Here is a 19595-nt window from a genome sequence, read left to right as displayed (position 1 = left end):
CTTTGTGACATTGCATAACATCTCCGCCCCTCCCACAGGGGGGGTGGGGTCTAGTACCACCACTCCCATGTATGCACATCGTCTTGCCCCCAATGCAGTTAGTTGATCATAACCTGGGGCGTGGGTCCTGCACACTGGCACCTTCCCAGTGGTGACCCACCCCATTACCTTAACAAGCATTAAAAAGGGGTAAACCTGCCTTGGTGACACATGACCCTGACTGAGCATCTCCTACTGACCATAAAGTATGCACCTCTATATCTTAAGGGCTAGCAGTCTGGGGTCTTCACTTAAGTGCAGCAGCAAGAATCCATGGTTAAGCACACTTTAGAATGACAGTACTCGGCACATTTGTGGATCATTAGAATGAATTGCAATTACAGCCCTAAAGGCATCACAGACGAAATCACAGGATTACATGTAGAGCCAGACACCCTAGCAGGAAAGTCTGGCCACATAACTCCACTTTGCTTATGACATCACCTTACACCAGTACTTCACATTGAACAGGTGAACTTCAGTCCCTCTAAAAGAAATATCCATTAGTAAATGCATTTCAGTGCCATTACACCTCTTCACCTCCAGTGGATGCCCTTCTCCAGACATCAGCACCTCAGCCCTTCACTCCTTGATGCAGTTATCAAAACACCCTCAGCTGAAGAACAAGTAGTCCCAGCCCAGAAGGTATTAATTGCTGGCTGAGCACTGGAGGGGTTATTCCTTTCAAATCCCCAGGACACCTAGGGTGACTTGCCTCTTCATGCTCAGCACCTTTTCACCATTGAGGGTGACCCCCCTCCTCTGGGGGCCACCAGGCACCAAAAACGCGGCATTTCCAGATGCCTTGCAAGGCATTGTGGGGCGCTTCATGCTCCGCTTTATGAATATTTGATGAGCGGCTCTCCCGCTGTGCCGGGGAGAGCCGCGGTGTGTTGCCTGCGGCTTCGCTGCATCATCAGGCCTCGTTGGGGGGCCAGGTTCCACCCGGACCCCCAGGTAAGTTCTATGGCTCGGGGAGCCCACCCCCGGCAGCCTTGCCCATTTTCAGGGGCCCGGTCCCACCCGGGCCCCTTTCCTCTTCTTTCGGGGTCCCGGTCCCACCCGGGACCCCCACATGCCTTCCTGTTGGAGGGCAGCTCGGGGAGCCTATCCCCGGCTGCCCCCGCCGACTCCCCGCATGGCCCGCACCCTCCGGTGCGTCCGTGAGAGCCGGAGACTTCTTTGCCCCCGGAGCGGGCAGACACGGTGGCGACCTCCCTGGCCACGGGTTGGGTGCGACAGCACTCCCCCCTCTTCCGCCTCTTCGCCGGGCTCGGGGATGGGGCCCCGGGCCCCTTGGGCAGCTTCACGGGGAGCGCTCTGGTGCTCCCCGACTCGCCTCTTCTGCGGGGGCCAGGGTGGGCTCCTGGCACCCTGCGCAAGCCTCTTCTTGGTCTTAGGTGCCCCAGGAATGGGGTCCCGGGCCCCTTCCCCACACATCTTCACAGGGAGCGCGACAGCGCTCCCCTACTTGATCTTCGGTGGGGGCCAGGGTGGGCTCCTGGCACCCCACGGGGCACCTTCACGGGGAGCGCGACGGCGCTCCGGGGCTTCCATCTTCACGGGGGGGGGCACAACGGTGCTCCCCCGCCTCCATCTTCGGTGGGGGCCAGGGTGGGCTCCTGGCCCCCTCTTGGGCACTTCCACGGAGAGCGCGACGGCACCCCCCAGTTTCCCTTCTTCTAGGGTCAGCCCCCGGGACCTGACTCACCCCGGGGGCATCTCTGAGACCGGCGGCTGAGCCCCACGCGCTTCGTCATCGGTCTTCTTGGAAGTCAAAGGTCGAGTACCTTCTGGGGGGCATATCTCAGCCCCCAGGGGTCCGATCTTCTCCATTTTCACGTCTTCTTGCTCCTAGTGGTGCCCCTCAGCCACTGGCAGCACTCTCCTTCACCCTCCGGGTCTCCAAGAGGGTGCATTCTGCAGGGAGCGGTCTTCACTGGCTCCCTGCGCCAGCCTTTTACCTGGCTCTCCTCCTTGGCCTCTCTTCTCCCTGCGCAGAGGCCACTGCTTCTGTGCACCGGTCCAGGGCTCTTCTTCTGGTGCTGATAGGGTCCTGGGGGCAGTCAAGGGGTCTCTCCTTCCAACTGCCCTTTGCGCCAGGCTCCAGCACCTTCAGCCTCAGCAGAACACACCCCAGAGAGAGCTTCTGTTCCTGTGCAAACACTTTTTAAAAGTTGAGTAGGGGGCTGGCAGGAAGTCTCTGTTGGTCCTATCAAACAGCGACACATCACTTCCCTGCCCCTGCTCCCTCCATCTTGTCCAGCCTCTGGGCTTGTTCAAAATGGCATCGTCCAGTGTCTCTGGCCACATGTCTCAATTCCCTACCCCCCACTCAGCCTTCCCTCCTTGGTGCAGCCTGGTGCCTGGCACCCAGTGATAGCTGCTAATGGATGCGCCTGTAGCCCCACCCATTTTCTCTTTGTGGAGAGGAGGCCCTAGCTTGTGGAAGAAAGGTTATCAATTCTTCCAGCTGAGGTCAGCCCTCAGTCTGGGTCTGGTCATGGCTGGCTCAGAGAAATAGGACAGCTCTGGATGACCCAAAAGCAGTACAAATATGACTTTGGACTCTGCAGAATACTTATTTTCACGTCCTCTACCGTGGACTTAAGTGCATGTCTGGAATCTGCAGGCCTAATGGAAGTTAATCTAGCCCATGAGCTCCACGTTCCCATAGGGGAATAATGAAGTAAAAAACAGTAAGACCCACTGACTTTCCCTGGCATGTTTCTTTCCAGTGTATAAAGCCTATTTCATGTCACCACCCAATACTGCATAAGTTCTGCCACACCATTCACTTTGTAGCTGCTCCTGGACTGCGCACGCTAGGAATCTCCCCTGTGCAGCCCGCACACGTGTGCACACGCATGTACACATGTGTCTGCATGTAACCAGCCCTGTGTCCTTTACTCCAGCTGCTGCGCAGTGGCCTGGTCAAGCCAGGGGGACACCAGTAAAATCCCCATGCAGTCTCTTACATCCTGAGTTCACTGTGGGTGAGTCCCAACTTATGAGGCTTAGACCTGGGCAAAAATTTCGTTCCGTTCGCGGAAATTGCGATAATTTGACATTTTTGCGTTCCGCGGAGAGCGCGAAAATGTCAAAAATTCCGGTTTCCGCAGCTTGGCGATAATTTGTTTCTCGCTCGCGCTGTAAAATGATACATTCTCGCGCGCGCGCGATCGCCTTACCTGAATCCCTGCGTTCGCCGACAAGTTTTCTTGATCCGGTCGCGTTCTCCATGAGATGTTGTATTGTTTTTAGCCATTTGCGCTGTCTCGCGACAGTTCGCGCCCGCAGTGACGTCATGCGTCGCGCGATCACGTCTTTCTTCTCGCGATCATGCACCGCGAGAACAACTCAAAACAAGATGGCCGCGCCCGCAAGCAACCACATGGGTAAGTTGGCGACCCGCAACCATGCAGAAAATCTCGCGAACATGCCGGAAAAAAACTTCCGCATCTTCGCGATATTTCTGCTTGTTTGCGATAATTTTAAACATTCTCGCGATAATTTGCGAAGGTTAATTCCGCAAATTCCGCCCACCCCTAATGAGGCTCCCCCACAGTAAAAGCTCAACAATTAGGTGCTCAAAAAGCGAAAATCCGGGCGGCCATAGTGTCAGAACCACCTTCTAACACACGCCGCGCCCAGCTGAATCACATAAATCACATTACAAGAATTACAATTGCTGAGGCTTTTTGACGTGATCTTGACATTATTGAAAGTGAATTCGGTACCTTCGATAGTGAAATCGCACACACTACAACTACCACACTTAATGTATCCTAAGATGGGGTTGATGCCCCATAGTTCAGGTAATGTAGCTGCTGGCTTGGGCGTAGGGAGTGCTGCTCTGACCAAGTGGTCCTTTATGTTGTGACTTTTACGGAAGGCAAACAAGGGGCGATTCATGCTCATTGTGCCTGCATTTAGAATTGTCGAATGTTTGAGGATGGATTTGCGTATGGCATTGGAAACAGGTGAGACAGTGGTCACACATACCATGCGGTCAAGGTCAGTTTTGGTTTTGGGAGAAAGGAGGACATCTCTGGGACAATACCATGATCTTTTTTAGTGCATTGCGTACCAAACGTCTGGGGTATCAACGAGTTTGGAGGAAAGTAGTCTTCTTTATGAAAACTATTCCTCCTGATGCGTAAGAATTGTGAGTACGGGAGAGAGTCTCTTAGGGCACGTGGATGGTTGGTGTCATATTTGAGCATAGTGTTTCTTTCTTTCGGCTTTCTGTATAGACTAGTAATCAGTTCACCATTAAAGTGATGAATGGTGAGATCCAAAAATGGGAAAGAAGATCTATTATGTGTGAGAGTGAAGGTCAACCCCTGACAATTATTGTTTAGCCAGTGTAGGAACTGATTGAGACTCTCTACTGTGGAGTGCCAAAGTAAAAAAATATCATCTATGTACCCTTTCCATAAAGTAATGCCTGCCTGAAAGGGATTGTGGGGGGTGAGAATTTTGGATATTTCCAACTGGTCCATGAATAATATGGCTACATTTGGTGCAAAAACCGCGCCCATGGACGTACCCTCCACCTGCTGATAAAATTTGTTGTCAAAGGTGAAAAAATTCCTTCTGAGGCATTGTTCAAGCAGTTGTAATATGAAGGTAGTCGGTACATTGTGGGGGCGTGGTCTCTGATCAGGGGTATGTTCGATGACCAACATTTGCCTCAACCTGCGGTATATTCGTGTACAAGGATTTGACATCCAACGTGCATAAGATGTCGGAATCCGTGTTAAAAGGGTGATGCTCAACTGCGTTGATCATAGCCATGCTATCGCTGATGTAGCAAATACCACTGAGAACCAAACCATCCCTATCTTCAACCTCTCAAAGCACATCCTGGCCGACTCAGAATTATCTTTACTCAGCAAAGGACTGTCCTTTGTCCCAACCATCAAGCCCAATTTCCTTGAACTCCAAACGGAACTACTGAGGTTCTTTCGACGAATACGACTACATGCGTATTTTCTACTTAATCCCACACCCATGATTTGCTCCAACACGCCTTTACGCCTGCCTTCCACCTTCTCTCCAACTGCCAATATGATTCCCAGTGAGATTGTTACCTTTTGAGAAAATGGTACTCAAAGATCTTTCAACACTTGAAAATACCAGACGCTTTATCCTATACAACATCTCATTAGAAGAGAAACGGGCTATCGACACATTAAAGAACAATGAATCCATTGTGATAAAGTCGGCTGACAAAGGTGGTGGTATAGTTTTACAAGAAAGGGACCTATACAAACAAGACATTTTCCATCAATTGACCAATACAGACCATTATTGCAGGTTACCCACTAACCCCACAAAAGAACTCCAGCAATTGATTTTACAGATCACTACTGATGGTGACGCTAGTGCCTGCTCCCTCTGTTGTCAACCCAACTCTGTTCCTCAATTCTCCGACATCACTGAGTAGTGAGACACCGGTACGCGGCCCTGAGGGTAGGGACTGGATGAAATTTAAGGAGCGCATGGGGCGGACATTAGTCTGATCTGATGTGGGAGATGCTGAGAAAAGGGTGGTGGCTAATCAGGCAGCATAGTGGGCTCGTAACCCCATTTAAGGTGTGGAAGATGTGTGGAGTGTGATGAAAGATTATGAGCCCTTTGTACAGCAACATGCCCTTAAGCATATGTCGGTGACTCTGATTGGTCTTTGGGAGCGGCATTTCAAGGGTGCAGCACCGCAGATTGTATACGATATTAGGGATCATGTGTACATTTCTGATATGGAGCCTGCTCATGTCTTTGGTAATGTTGCAACGTTGGTTGCGTATCGGGGACGGCTGCTGGAGAAGAGCCCCACCCCGGTATCTCAGTTTCCGATGAGGGTGGTGCATCCTATATACCATCCTGAGATACCAGAGTTACTGGATCAGCATGATAATGTAACTAGGCCAGGGGTAGAGGCCCGTTTTCAAGAACAATGGGTTTACACTCCATTGAAAAGTTTTTGTCCCTTAAGACTCAGTTACCTGCCCCTCGGAAAACTCCTACTGCGTATTACAAAGAATTGACTGAAGCAACCTCTTCAACAGTGATGATGCTTGCAGATATTAAAATGTTCTGAGGTTTATTTGTTCCTGTTGATATTTGGAGACAGGTACACACACAGGACCACGTTGTAGAATTGGGTGATACCTGGGATCAGATTAAAGTATGGGACCAGGAGAGGAAGCCTAGTGAGAAGCCTAAGGCAGAGATACTTGCTTTGCCTGGCTGGATTATCACGTATATGCATTCTCTTATTGCACCCAAAAGATTGATTGGGACTAGTTATCGGCTTGTCATCAGAAGAAAGATGAGAGTGTTTCAGATTTTTTTACCCGGTTTGAAAGTGTGTTCCTGGATTATAGTGGACAGGCCTTGACGATTGAAGGTGGTGTGCGTTTGTTTGTTAGTAGATTTGTCTCAAACTTTCTCCCCAAGAATGCGACTCGATTACAGGCTTCCGAGAGTATCTCACTTCTTCTCTTTCTGTTATCTTGAATATGGCGCAGTATTACAAGCACAGGGAAAATGAGAAGAAGGAAAAGAAGGAGAAAAAGCATGAAGATTTGAAGATGAAGGTGTTGTTGCAACAGGCTTCGCAAGGGAATGGTAGAGGACGTGGTGGTACGGCCCGACGGCTTCCCAGCACTAGCAGGAATGCTATGGCTGTAGGACCAAATCAGTGTGCGTACTGTAAGGAAGAGGGGCACTGGTGCAGCGAGTGCCCTGTGCTTTTGCAGAAGGTGGTGGTCCCAAGGGGGCAAGGGCCTCGTGGACGGGGTCATGGAGATGGTGCCCAGGACAGAGCTCAGACTTCTGGGACCTCGGAGGGCCGAACTGATCAAAATGACTTTGATTACCCTCGGGGCAAACAGTATTATCATGATGACTATGATACGGATGAGGTGACAGGGATGTCTTAAAGCTAGGGCAGCCAGGGGCAGAGTGAGGGACCAGTTCCAATACCTGTAGATCAACGTGGTCCGTACATTAGTGCGGATGTGCATGGTTCGACTAATGAGTTTTTGGTGGATACAGGTGCAACGAACAGCTCTATTTCTCGTTCCTTGGTTGGTTCTGTCTGGCCATAATAGTGTTTCTGTAGGTTTTTCTGGTGTACCGGTTGTAAGCCCCATTTCAAAACCCTTTGCATTGACAATTGGTCCTATCACTGTGGATTCACAGTTCTTATTGATGTCTAATTGTGGAGAAAATCTAATGGGTCTGGATCTATTGAAGAAATTGTATGCCACAATTTATTGCTCCCCGGAGGATGTCTACATGACAATGGGTCCGAGTGTTGTGTGCGCTACGCAGTGTCTGTCTAAAGATGCACCTCTCCCTGCTAAATTTAAAGATGTGCCACGGGCGACACAGATGTGGGTTTGTTGCAGATATCGCCTGTTTCGATATGTGTCAAGGAATGTGCTATTTTACTCGCATTCCTCAGTATAAGATACCGCAGGCAGGTGATCGAGCTTTGATTCAAATTGTGCAAGACTTGATTGACAAAGGAGTGGTTGAGGAGACAACTGCTAATGTTTGTAGTAGCCCTATTCTTCCGATCCTCAAACGGACGCCTCTGGGTCCCTCTGAGTATCATGAAGATGTGTACCGTTTTTTTGATTGATTTGCATGAAGTTAACACAATAGTGAATCCTCAGTTTCCGGTGGTTCCTGACATTACGGCTCTCTTGACAATGATTCCTTCTTCTGCCAATTTCTTTTCTGTCATTGACTTGAAAAACACATTCTTCAGTATTCATATTCATCCTGATAGCAGATATCTGTTCGGCTGCACCCTAGCTGGTAGAAGTTTTAGAGTCTGTCGCGCTCCTCAAGGCTATACAGAAAGTACGAGTATTTATAGTCAGGCATTGAAAAGCCAGCTGGATTCCTTGTCGCTCCCCACAGGTAATGTATTACTTCAATATGTTGACGACCTGCTCATCGCCTCAGACACAGAACAAGGTTGCAGAGATAGTACGGTTAAACTGTTGCTTCATCTAGCTGACCATGGTCATAAGGTATCACTTTCTAAATGTCAGTATTATCGACAGGAGATCACCTGCTTAGGTCACCTAATGTCAAAGGCGGGTGGGAGACTGACCCCTGAGCGCATCAGTACCATTGTTAAAATGTCGCTTTCATAGGTATCACTTCTTATTGCAGGCAGTGGATACCTGGCTACTCACTGCTTATTAATCCCCTGCTTATCCTAACATTAAAAGATGTACATGAACCCCTGCCTTGGACACCTGAGTGTCAGTAGTCTTTTGAGTAATTAAAAACTGTGTTTTGCGCATCTCCAGTGCTTGGTACCCCTAATTATGCGAAGTGCTTTGTATTGAACGTCCTTTAGCTGGGTGTTTGTGCGCTTTCTGTTTTAAAAATTCGAGGATAAGCAACAACAGTGCGCTTATTTCTCTGCTGTACTTGACCCTGTTGCCCAAGCCCTCCCGAGCTGTCTAATAGCGGTCACAGCTGTGGCCGTCTCAATAAGAAAATCGTCGAGGCTCGTACTCGATACTGACCTCACAGTCATGGTACCCCATGCAGTTGATACACTTTTGAATAAGACAAGGACACAGTGTTACACACATACTCTCTGCTGCAGGTCGGAAGACGCCAAAGGTAATCGGAGCAGTTCCTGAAGCTATCATAAATGAGGCAGTGGCGCTGTTCCAAGCCTTATTCCGCTGGTGGAAGCAGCGGGAGACAGGGGAACTACAATTCCCATGAGCCTTGCATCGTCACTGTTACGTGCAGTGAAGGAAGTGGAAATTGTATTTATCCTACAGTAGCGGTGAACGCAGGGCAGATTATTCGTACTGTGTGTCTAGATTGTTTGGTTATCCAAAGCAAGAAGTTCCTGGTCTGGTATTGGGGTAAGTGTGCGCTTCGCACCGATTTCGCTGTGAGTTCTATTCGGAACTCTGTTGTTCTTGTTTTCTTCCAAACACTATCCCTGACGAAGTTGCCCGGTTTGGCTGGGGATTGCTGCCTGGTGTCTTTATCCGGGTTTTCTCAGTAGGATACTGCCAATGTTGCAGTAATTTCACGTTTCATGCCTTTGTTCTGTGGTCTTTGGTGACTATCAGCTCTTCATTTATTTCAGTATGAATTTCATTTACGAGACATTTTTGGGAATATTATCTGCAAATACTTTTTGTCACATTTTCATTTGGTTACATTGGGGCAGGAACTAAGTAACGTGTTTGGATCTATTCTCATGGCAAAGGAGTATGAAGAGGTCTATGACGTAAATAGCCTTCTATGACATTTGGAGCAAAAGGGAGAAAGGATCTTTGCTTTGTATGTGCTTTTTAGATATTATTCAAGGCGCATAATCATCATGTGTATTAATGTTCTCTAACAGGGATATTGAGTCCTGAGATTAAGGTTCATACCCTGTGAGGTGGGACGCATTATACTTTTAGGTGGGTTTGCCATTAAGTAAGTCCATATTTAGATTGATAGTATACAAAAGGTATACCTAAAAATACCATTCCTTACCTCTTTTCAGATGTTTCCTTCCCTCCCCTCTCTCCTTCACCATTGAGATATCACAAACATCTGTTTAAGGATCTGCCTATAAATGTCATGAAGTGTTCTAGGTGGTGTTATTTTCCTTTACAGGTAATGATAATACATTGTTCTATATTGCTTTGCCAAAAGGTGTTACAGTGAGTGATAGCCATATTGTTTATTTCTTACAGGTCTCTCTCCCTGCTGTACCTTCCCTATCCTTCCCTCGCTTAATCACCTTAATCTTTCGTGCTTTTATAGCATATCGGAATTAAGGCGGTCGAGAGGTGGACCAAATAAGCATCGAACCAGCTCTGAGGATATAATGTTCATACGAACTCTAACACACAGCACCTCAACAGTGCGCGTCTGACCGCTTATGAGCTAACGCTCTTTCAGAAGCACATTACGATTAAATGCTGTGCCACTCTAAATCCAGCCACATTACTACCCCTCCCTTCTGAAAATGAGGAGATTGACATACATGATTGCATTTTTAGGACGGAGGAAGAGATGAAGGGACGGGTAGACCTGACTGATGTTCCCTTATCTGAGTTCAGACAGCAGAGCTATCCCAAAGGATACATATCACTCAGACATCAGAGCGGACCCTCATGCTACACAGCACTCCCATGCTCTGAGCTCAGACAGCAGAGCTATCCCAAGGGATACACTACCCTCCGACAGCAGAGCTATCCCAAAGGATACATATCACTCAGACATCAGAGCGGACCCTCATGTTACACAGCGCTCCCATGCTATGAGCTCAGACAGCAGAGCTGCCCTATGGGATCCACTACCGTCTGACAGCAGAGCTAGCCCTCGGGTGACACAGCGGTCCCATGCTCTAAGCTCAGACAGCAGAGCTACCTCACGGGATACATAACCCTCCAACAGCAGAGCTATCCCTCGGGTTACACAGCTCTCTCACGCTCTGAGATCAGACAGCAGAGCTATCTCAAAGGATACACAACCGTTTGACAGCAGAGCTAGCCCTCGGGTTACACAGCTCTCTCATGCTCCGAATCAGACAGCAGAACTAGCCCTCGGGTGACACAGCGCTCCCATGCTATGAGCACAGACAGCAGAGCTACCCCATGGGATACACAACCGTCCGACAGCAGAGCTAGCCCTCGGGTGACACAGCGATCCCATGCTCTGAGCTCAGACAGCAGAGCTATCCCAGAGCATACACAACTCTCCGACGGCAGAGCTATCCCTCGGGTTACACAACTCTCCCATGCTCGAAGCTCAGACAGCAGAGCTAGCCCACAGGATACACAACACTCAGACAGCAGAGCTAGCCCTCGGTTACACAGCGCTCCCATGCTCTAAGCTCAGACAGCAGAGCTAGCCCAGAGCATACACAACCCTCCGACAGCAGAGCTAGCCCTCGGGTGACACAGCTCTCCCATGCTCTAAGCTCAGACAGCAGTGCTATCCCAAAGCATACACAACCTTCCGACAGCAGAGCTAGCCCTCAGGTTACACAGCGATCCCATGCTCTGAGCTCAGACAGCAGAGCTATCCCACGGGATACACAACACTCAGACAGCAGAGATAGCCCTCGGGTTACACAGCGCTCCCATGCTCTAAGCTCAGACAGCAGAGCTATCCCAGAGCATACACAACACTCAGGCAGCAGAGCTAGCCCTTGGGTTACACAGCGCTCTGAAGCTCTAAGATCAGACAGCAGAGCTATCCCACGGGATACACAACCCTCCGACAGCAGAGCTATCCCTCGGGTTACACAGCTCTTTCATGCTCTGAATCAGACAGCAGAACTAGCCCTTGGGTGACACAGCGCTCCCATGCTATGAGCTCAGACAGCAGAGCTACCCCATGGGACACAACCGTCCGACAGCAGAGCTAGCCCTCGGGTGACACAGCGATCCTATGCTCTGAGCTCAGACAGCAGAGCTATCCCAGAGCATACACAACCCGCCGACGGCAGAGCTATCCCTCGGGTTACACAGCTCTCCCATACTCTAAGCTCAGACAGCAGAGCTATCCCAGAGCATACACAACACTCAGACAGCAGAGCTAGCCTTCGGGTGACGCAACGATCCCATGCTCTAAGCTCAGACAGCAGAGCTATCCCAGAGAAAACACAACACTCAGACAGCAGAGCTATCCCTCGGGTTACACTGCTCTCTCATGCTCCGAATCAGACAGCAGAGCTATCCCAAAGGATACATATCACTCAGACACCAGAGCAGACCCCCAGGTTACACAGCACTCCCATGCTATGAGCTCTGACAGCAGAGCTATGCCTCAGGTTACACAGCTCTCTCATGCTACGAATCAGACAGCAGAGCTATCCCTTGGGTTACACAGCTCTCCCATGCTCCGAATCAGACAGCAGAGCTAGTCTACAGGATACTAAACCCTCCGACAGCAGAGCTACCCCTCGGGTTACACAGCTCTCTCATGCTCCGAATCAGACAGCAGAGCTCTCCCTCATGTTACACAGCTCTCCCATGCTCCGAATCAGACAGCAGAGCTAGTCTACAGGATACTAAAGCCTCCGACAGCAGAGCTACCCCACGGGTTACACAGCTCTCTCATGCTCCGAATCAGACAGCAGAGCTATCCCTTGGGTTACACAGCTCTCCCATGCTCCGAATCAGACAGCAGAGCTAGTCTACAGGATACTAAACCCTCCGACAGCAGAGCTACCCCTCATGTTAGCTAGACCCCGGCTCTCCAGAGCCTGCTCCGAGGCCCCTCTCTTCATAGTACCCCCAGGGGCATCCCGCTTTCCCCCCTCCCCCAAATTAGGTTACCCAATAAAACACAAGAAACAGTTGTAAGTGGGTAACAAATGCTGCAGGTTTATTACATAATTCCAGTATATGTAATAGGTGGGTTATCTTACGGGCGATCCAAGGGCAGGTGGCCATCTACTTCACCTGAGATCAATCAAAAGTGGACAGACCCATTGGTGTTGGTACGAACACTGGCAAGCAGTGCTTGGGAACCCACTAGGTGAGTAAAAGGCCCCTCACACACCAACCTAGTTGGTGTCATGCTTCATCATAGGGGCCCCAACCGGGTGGCCGAGCGCCTCCCGGTTGTGCTGCAACGCCTGACTACAGCGGAGCTGGTGTGGTGTGATAGTGTGATATTGTGAAAAATTAAAAATATCTCTGAGAATCCTTGCCGGGGGAACTTTAATGGTGGCGGCTCAGGATATATTAAAATTAAAAATTATGTGTAGTAACTAAGAAAGGAATTAGATTTCGTAGTTAACTATGTGTGTGGTCTACATGTTTCAGCCCGCTTAAAAAAGTGTGTGGGGCTTTCTTCAGGACCAGGAAGTGCAGTGAATGGCAAAATAGTGCCACGTGAGTAGTGAAAAGAGAAAAAGAGCCTTAATCATTTGACACTTCTGGCAAACACGCTGTACAGCACACTCAGTTCGTTTGCCTGTGCGCACGCGCACGGTAACAGCATCCTTGACACACGCATTAGCGTAGTGACTCAGTGACTGGCACGCACGCATGCGCAGCAAGCCTTGTCCCTCACGCTATCACCTGCATTCGCTTTCCCCCTAGCGAATCAGTGCCTCGCACACACGCTTGCGCAGCCTGCCTGGCCCCTAGCGCGATCACCGGACAGACAGCACGTACGCCATGGCCCCCGCCTCCTTAAAAAGCCCCGACAGTCCTCGACTCCACACCATCCAGGAGCCGGGAGACCTCAGTAGGTGCCAAGCGGGTGCTGCTCTCAGACCAAGTAAGGTGACGCGCGCTAACAAATCCTGGCATTGCCGGACTTCTAACTACTATACCCACCCTGTTTTGACCCTGTACCGTTCCTTCACAGATTCTGTGTCAGGAGGAGCGCACTCCTCCCCTTCCTGATCGGCGAACAATACTCAGCCATAGTGTAATATATTTTCCCTTTGTCTTCTTGCTTTTACTTTTAGCACACCATTGCAGAGCGCCACTCAAGGGTAATCGCCCCTTTTCTATACAGTGTGCCCCATAGTTTACTTGGCACACGCACAGTTTATCTGAATATTCTAGTCTCGCCCTCGCTCATTCGAGCCCGACTACCCTAGCCTGTGGCCACACGCCATCACGGGCTTACAGTTGCCTGCCACTCCTCACGAGAGCGACCCACACGCTCCTTGCTGGCCTCACCATTAGCTCACCAAGGGCGCACTCCGCCCACCCTAACATCAGATCATATGAAGCACCAGCCAATAGCCGCATGTCACCACGTGTGTGTTACCATCTGTACGACCACCTGCCCTGTAAGATTGCTCTTCACAGTCAGTCAAAGATTGCATTTTATAATTGTTACGTATTACAGCATCTCTTTTGCATCTATGTCTGTGTATTGTTTTCTTTCCCGCAGGTTTTTCGCTGCGGTGTCTGCCAATGAGCTGATATCGCTTCCACACACCTTAGCGAGTGTGTAGGTAAATTACCCTCTTTTTCTCTTTTCACTACTCACGTGGCACTATTTTGCCATTCACTGCACTTCCTGGTCCTGAAGAACGCCCCACACACTTTTTTAAGCGGGCTGAAACATGTAGACCACACACATAGTTAACTACGAAATCTAATTCCTTTCTTAGTTACTACACATAATTTTTAATTTTAATATATCCTGAGCCGCCACCATTAAAGTTCCCCCGGCAAGGATTCTCAGAGATATTTTTAATTTTTCACAATATCACACTATCACACCACACCAGCTCCGCTGTAGTCAGGCGTTGCAGCACAACCGGGAGGCGCTCGGCCACCCGGTTGGGGCCCCTATGATGAAGCATGACACCAACTAGGTTGGTGTGTGAGGGGCCTTTTACTCACCTAGTGGGTTCCCAAGCACTGCTTGCCAGTGTTCGTACCAACACCAATGGGTCTGTCCACTTTTGATTGATCTCATATATACTACAAGGGATACGGACGCACCCTTGCCTCCCTAGCTCTCCCATTGTTCTCCTCATTGATTTGCAGCGCACAGCTGCGAGAGCCTCATCTACTGACGACGCTCGCCTGCTCTTTTCTCTCTTTCTCTCCCTCCCCCTTTTTTCCGTCCCCCCCCCCCCCTTCCTTTCACTATGGCTGAAAACCCGGGTCTAGGGTTCACACTGGACGATGTCAATAGCATACTTGACAATCCTCCCCTATTGGCAGACTTCAATCTGGCATCATCTATTGCCCAAACAGCAGATTGGGATAATCTTAATGAGAAAAAACGCAACAGAATACGCACCATACTCCACGGAGTAATTTTGACAGAATACCTACGAAACAACACGGCACCCAGGGGCCTGATTGTCACCAATGCCCCACGGATCTTCCTTGAAGACCCGACCTTTCGGAAAGATTGGGCCCAAATTGCATGGAGGTGTACCCGCGACTGGATGATACTTATCATCCAAACTTCCAAACGCCTCTCCGATGCTTTTCTGATAGAAATACAAGCCACAGAAACCCATTTTAAAGCCACACTGTCTCAATTCAAGAAAAAACTGGACGAAACAAATAAAGAAATCAATGAGTACAAAGAAACCCTTACACAAAATAAGATTAACAAATTCCAGAAAGACCTCAAAAGATTCTCCTACGCCAAGACATATCCCTATGCGGAAGCTGATTACCAACCACCACACCGGGCAGATAACACAGGCACCTCATCAGATGATGACTCATCCGCGAGTAGCGGTTCCAGCAACAACAGCTACCGCAGACGCCAACAAGGCAGAAACGGACAACCCGGATGGCAACCACCATGGCCTCACGGCCCCCAGGGACCCAACCTGGCTTACCCCCCTTTGTACCAACCAATGCCCCCTCAGTTCGGATACGGCTGGAACCCGCCGTTTGGACCTCCACCGCCATACCTGAACCAAACTCACCCACAGGCTTTTTTAGGAAGAGGCCGACGAGGGCGCGGAAGGAGACGCAGAGGGAACACCGTACACTGGCAGGACAACCCACAGCAAGGTGCCCAAACGAGGAGCCAAACCAGAGACCAACAACCAGGCCCGAGCACGCGCTGAGCCTAGTCACCAACCTCTCCAACTATGCTCTTACATCCACAGAAACAACCATCCTGGAAAAAGGCCTCGGCTTTGCTCCCACAGCCAAATTGGACAAATTTAAATTACATCGTGAGCTTGCCGAATTTTTCCGCAAAATCCAACTTAAGGCCTTCTTTGAAAACACACCGATTACCACCGATCCGGAAGACCAGGGGGACACCACCCTCAGGGTTAAATCCACATTCATGCCTCCACCTTGCTCCATACCACCAGAGATCATGGTATACGAACAGACAGTGTATAAAGAAATAGAAGCACTCAAAGAACCTCACACGTTCCAGAACACCAGCAAAGCAGAACGTATGGCTCTCATGTCTTTGAAAAACAATACAGATATCATAATCAAACCGGCAGACAAAGGGGGTGGTACGGTTATACTTAACAAAGAAGATTACCATCAGGAATGTGAACGCCTATTAAACGACACCAAAAACTACGAGTTACTCACTCGTGACCCAACGCCCACCTTGAAAACCCGCATCAAAACCATAGTGGATGATGCAGAAACCTCTGGTCACATATCTCAGAATGAGGCAAAATTCCTTACCACTACACAAGACAAAATTCCGTATTTCTACATAGTCCCTAAAATCCATAAAAACAAAAATCCCCCTCCTGGACGCCCGATTGTTTCAGGCATTGGGTCACTACTTGAACCCCTGTCACGCTTCTGTGACTACTTCCTGCAACCACTGGTCCAATCCACCAGTACGTATCTCAAAGACACCAAGGACCTACTAGGACTACTAGCAGACGTGAACTACGACCCCAACACCTCCTTTCTCGTATCACTTGACGTGGAAAGCCTTTACACTAGCCTTCCCCAAGACGACACACTGAGAGTACTAGAAGAGGCTCTAAGAGACTCCAATTGGCAACACAAAACCCCACGCTCGTTCATACTGACATGCGCCACCTTAGCACTCAAGGAAAACTACTTTGAGTACCAGGGCAAATTGTACTTACAGAAGTACGGCACTTCTATGGGGAGCGTTTTCGCCCCCAGCATAGCAGGCCTGTACGTATTCAATTTTGAGACCAAACACCTTCTCAACAACAGCACACCACGCATTCCGCAAATCAAGTTTTATAGGCGATACATTGATGACATCCTCCTAATCTGGGAGGGATCACATGAGTCCCTGGCCTTGTTCTGCGAATGGATTAACACATGTGACCCTAATCTCAGATTCACACATAACGCAGACAGGCACAAGACCACCTTTCTTGATTTGGACATACAGGCAACCTCGGGAGGCCTCACGAGCAAGACACACTTTAAACCCACAGCCCGGAACTCCCTACTGCACTTCACCAGTTTCCATCCACGAGTTCTCCGTGAGAATCTCCCATACGGCCAGTTCCTCCGCCTTCGGAGGAATTGCAGTGAGATCAAAGACTATAAAATACAAGCCAGTGACCTCTGTGAGAAACTACACCAACGTGGCTACCCCAAAAAGATAACCAAGACTGCAAACAAAAGGGCCAGGAATCAAAATCGTGATGGCCTCTTGGACAACCTCATTAAGGAACCCACCAATCCCCCACTGACATGTGTCACCACCTACAATACAGTGACACCTAAAGTCGCCCAGATCATCAAAAGGAATTGGAAAATACTCAATACAGGCAAACTCAACTGGGAACCCCCACTTCTATCGAACAAAAGAGCACGCACCATCAAAGACACTGTAGTGTCCACAAGACCTCTTCCCCTTCCGAGACCTACCAACACGGTCTTGAACGCCTGGGGTCTGCCCAACATCAAAGGACATTTCCCCTGTGGCAACTGTAGCGTTTGCCACATCACAGAAACAACTAAAAGCCTACATCTAGAACCTGGCAAAGTATGGGAGCTTCGTAAACACACGAATTGCAATACAGAAAATGTGGTGTACCGCATAACGTGCCCATGCAATCTTGTCTACATTGGCATGACCACTCGGAAGGTAAAAACCAGGATTTGCGAGCATCGCAGCACGATACGTTGTAAAAAGAACATCACCAAAATGACAAATCATTTCATGGAGAAGGGCCATACCACCAACGATATGAGATGGGTCGTTGTGGAAGCCCTGGACAACAATTTACCCAATATCCAGAACCGCCTATTTGAACAAGAGCAAAGATGGATCTATCGCCTTTCCAGCCACCTCAATGGGCTGAACGACAATATCCCTTGGAACAGCCTAAGGAGACCTTAACCGTGTGACTGTTACTTTTTTCTGGCTCATAAACCATCATCCCCATCAGGGGCTCAGACGCCGCTTCTACCGTAGCTGTTGCACCCATTAACATCGTAGCCACTATGCCACTATAAGTCCGCCTTTTCACATCAATCCCCTGTGCCCCTGAATATACTTGGTACATACCTAAACACAATCCCAGCAGGGGCACTGACGCCACACACTACATGGCAGTCTTATTCATTCCCTAGTACACACTGGGCAGATATCTAAAATATTTCCAGTAGGGGCACTGACGCCCCACTCATTTTGGAAGCCTTAATCATTTGACACTTCTGGCAAACACGCTGTACAGCACACTCAGTTCGTTTGCCTGTGCGCACGCGCACGGTAACAGCATCCTTGACACACGCATTAGCGTAGTGACTCAGTGACTGGCACGCACGCATGCGCAGCAAGCCTTGTCCCTCACGCTATCACCTGCATTCGCTTTCCCCCTAGCGAATCAGTGCCTCGCACACACGCTTGCGCAGCCTGCCTGGCCCCTAGCGCGATCACCGGACAGACAGCACGTACGCCATGGCCCCCGCCTCCTTAAAAAGCCCCGACAGTCCTCGACTCCACACCATCCAGGAGCCGGGAGACCTCAGTAGGTGCCAAGCGGGTGCTGCTCTCAGACCAAGTAAGGTGACGCGCGCTAACAAATCCTGGCATTGCCGGACTTCTAACTACTATACCCACCCTGTTTTGACCCTGTACCGTTCCTTCACAGATTCTGTGTCAGGAGGAGCGCACTCCTCCCCTTCCTGATCGGCGAACAATACTCAGCCATAGTGTAATATATTTTCCCTTTGTCTTCTTGCTTTTACTTTTAGCACACCATTGCAGAGCGCCACTCAAGGGTAATCGCCCCTTTTCTATACAGTGTGCCCCATAGTTTACTTGGCACACGCACAGTTTATCTGAATATTCTAGTCTCGCCCTCGCTCATTCGAGCCCGACTACCCTAGCCTGTGGCCACACGCCATCACGGGCTTACAGTTGCCTGCCACTCCTCACGAGAGCGACCCACACGCTCCTTGCTGGCCTCACCATTAGCTCACCAAGGGCGCACTCCGCCCACCCTAACATCAGATCATATGAAGCACCAGCCAATAGCCGCATGTCACCACGTGTGTGTTACCATCTGTACGACCACCTGCCCTGTAAGATTGCTCTTCACAGTCAGTCAAAGATTGCATTTTATAATTGTTACGTATTACAGCATCTCTTTTGCATCTATGTCTGTGTATTGTTTTCTTTCCCACAGGTTTTTCGCTGCGGTGTCTGCCAATGAGCTGATATCGCTTCCACACACCTTAGCGAGTGTGTAGGTAAATTACCCTCTTTTTCTCTTTTCACTACTCACGTGGCACTATTTTGCCATTCACTGCACTTCCTGGTCCTGAAGAAAGCCCCACACACTTTTTTAAGCGGGCTGAAACATGTAGACCACACACATAGTTAACTACGAAATCTAATTCCTTTCTTAGTTACTACACATAATTTTTAATTTTAATATATCCTGAGCCGCCACCATTAAAGTTCCCCCGGCAAGGATTCTCAGAGATATTTTTAATTTTTCACAATATCACACTATCACACCACACCAGCTCCGCTGTAGTCAGGCGTTGCAGCACAACCGGGAGGCGCTCGGCCACCCGGTTGGGGCCCCTATGATGAAGCATGACACCAACTAGGTTGGTGTGTGAGGG

This window comes from Triturus cristatus, chromosome 1_1, assembly GCF_964204655.1.
Source record: "Triturus cristatus chromosome 1_1, aTriCri1.1, whole genome shotgun sequence".
NCBI lineage: Eukaryota > Metazoa > Chordata > Amphibia > Caudata > Salamandridae > Triturus > Triturus cristatus.
The sequence above is the reverse complement of the archived record's forward strand: the minus strand, read 5'-3'. Positions refer to the sequence as shown.